Source organism: Vombatus ursinus, unplaced genomic scaffold, assembly GCF_900497805.2.
Source record: "Vombatus ursinus unplaced genomic scaffold, bare-nosed wombat genome assembly UNPS02014770.1, whole genome shotgun sequence".
Lineage (NCBI taxonomy): Eukaryota > Metazoa > Chordata > Mammalia > Diprotodontia > Vombatidae > Vombatus > Vombatus ursinus.
Window position 1 is genome coordinate 3289620 of NW_020954548.1, and position 2748 is coordinate 3292367.

A 2748-nucleotide genomic window follows, 5' to 3' on the forward strand; every position below is an offset into this window, starting at 1 on the left:
TGTTAACACTGTGCAATTATAATGAGGAAACTTGGGACCAAAAGAAGAAATTGAGAAAATTCTTTCTTGTCTTTGATTCCTTATTTGGAAAGGACTTCTCTCCCTTCTCTGAAAAGGTAGGGAAACTCTGGAGATGAAACATTGCATATGTTGTTGCATTTGGTAGATTGGATGGTTAGTTTTGCTGAAATGCCCCCTCCTCCTTATGAAATGATAAATTAAAACAACTGTGAGATATCATTTTATACCTATCAGATTGGTTAAAATGATTAAAGGGGAAAGCTACAAATTTTGGAGGGGATGTGGAAAAGTTGGGACACTAATTCACTGTTGGTAGAATTGTAAACTGATCCAACCATTTTGAAGAGCAATCTGGAATTATGCCCAACAATTATTTAATTGCTTCTATCCTTTGACCTAGCAATACAAATACTAGGTCTGTTTCCCAAGATGATTGGGAAAAAGGAAAAGAACCTATATGTTTTAAATATTTATAGCAGCTTTCTTTGTGTTGTCAAAGACCTGGAAATTGAGGAGATTCCCATCAACTGGAGAATGGCTAAACAAATTGTGGTATATGATTGTGATGGAACACTACTGTATTATAAGAATGATGAACTTATTGATTTTAGAAAAACATGGCAAGACTTGCATGAAATAAAGAAAAGTAAAATAAGCAGAACCAAGAGAACTTTGTACACATAAACAGCAATATTATTTGAAGAATAACTGAGAATGACTAAGCTATTCTAAGTATTATAAATATTCAAATCATCTACAGAGGACCTATGAAAGAAGATGCCATATGCCTCCAGAGAAAGAATTGGTAAATAGAAGTATTTATAGTATAGGTTTACCTACATACATACATGTATGTGTGTGTGTTTGTGAAATGGTGTCCTCTAGTATGGGGTAGGGAAGGAGAGAGGGAAACAGTTGTGAACTTAAAATTTAACAAAATATAAATTTAATTTATTTCAGCATTTAATAGATTTTCTTCTAACTGGCTACCTCTTTCTACAAAGGTCTGCCAGAGGTACTTCCTTGCATTTCTGTGGGTTGAACAGGTTTTCAAAGTTACTTCAAAATCTTCAACGGCTTTGTTTAAACTTCCTTTTGTTGCATATAATGAATGCTCCATGAGCTACCAAAGTTTCTACATTCTATTTATCTATTTCCAGAGCCTTATTGTATTCATTCATAGCATCGGCATAGTGGCCAACTTTAAAATAACCCCTGTCTTTAAACATTTTAAAACCCAGGAAGCAGACTGTTTCTTCCTTAATGTAAAAGCAAAATCTTCTCCAGAGAAATTTGTCCTCTGAAGGCCTCTTATTAAGTTGGATTCACTTATTCACTCATTAAAGATTGTATTCACTTATTCCTAGTTTTCCTAGAAGACATTTAACTACTCCTGAATTCATAAATCCCATGGAATGTTGCATGACATTTTCACAGAACTCTAAAGAATTACTATTTAATTCAACACTCCTCCTGTAGTGTAAAAGGAGATCTTCAGAGTTAGTTACACCTAATTTCATATCAGAGAGGTGAGGTGGAAGAGAAGAACTGTACAAGGACACTACAAGCTTCTCATGGTAGTGGTCAATATCTTTAATTCCAGCTAGTATGAGGTCACCAGTTTGATACTTGGACAAAAGATCACCATGGTTACTGTGAGAAGGCACAACTCTTAATGGACAAAGAGTTATAATTTTTAAGTGAGATATATCTCATATGATGCCACTGCCCAAGCAGAGTAACACCATAAAAAATCCAAATTCATGGATGAAACTTATTCGTCCAATTACAACATCACCACATTCAACATCTCAGAAAAAGAGCTGTGTCCTGTCTATGCTTGGGACATCTGCTCCAAAGGTGGCATAACAGTGTAATAGTTTTCATTTTCTCATTGATTGCAGAAACTGTGGGTACATTTTATTTCTACAAAAGAGGAAAAAGAAGATCAGTTTTTCTGGAAATGAAACTTTTGAATTTCAATATTGTCACCTCTCCTCTCTGGCTGTCTGCGGCGGTGCCCTGCGGACCATGTTGGCGGCCTGACCCAGGAAGCGTTGGAAGTGTGGGTTGTCCTGCTGCTCACTATGTAGCACAGACTAGAGGGAGGGCTGGTGGCAGTCAGGGACTGTTACAGTGGGTGGTGGTCCATGGCCCCACCCTCGCCAAGCTCTCCTCATGCTCCTCCTCCTGCCTCTGTCTCAGCCAATATAAACTTAATTAAAAAAAAAGTGGCATGATGAGTATCAATGAGGAAATTCATGATTTAAAAATGGAGGTGGGTTAATCAGGAAATGAGAGTGAGATGCAAGATGTAGTTAACACTGACATGGTACTAGTACTGGCAAAATGTTGAATAGATCAAGGTAGGTCTCCAGGATATTGAGTTGATTCTCTTAGAAGGAGATACAGGAAGATATAAACTAGTTTTTGTACAGGATCAAGGAAAGTGAGGGAATTGAGGGGATGAGGACAGAAAGTGGTTAATTGAGTGAACCACACTGAATCCATCTTTTGACTCATTTTTGAAATTAGCTCAGTTCCCTTTCTATTAAATTGTGTGTCTAGTCCAACTTTGGTCCTGTGAGAAAAACTTTACTGAATTGTGGGAATTGAGAGAAAAATTTGTGGCGTTGTTTGAACTTAGCCCTGTGTGGCTCAGAAGCTAGATGACCTCTACCTACTGCTTAGAGACCCCTAACTAAAGACCTAGGTTATGCTGACCAG

At 37.3% G+C, this 2748-nt stretch overlaps 1 pseudogene; it reads right to left on the minus strand.

Moving 5' to 3' along the window:
- Positions 1–967: 967 nt before the first annotated feature.
- Positions 968–2201, minus strand: LOC114043811 (annotated as a pseudogene).
- Between the last annotated feature and the right edge of the window lie 547 nt (positions 2202–2748).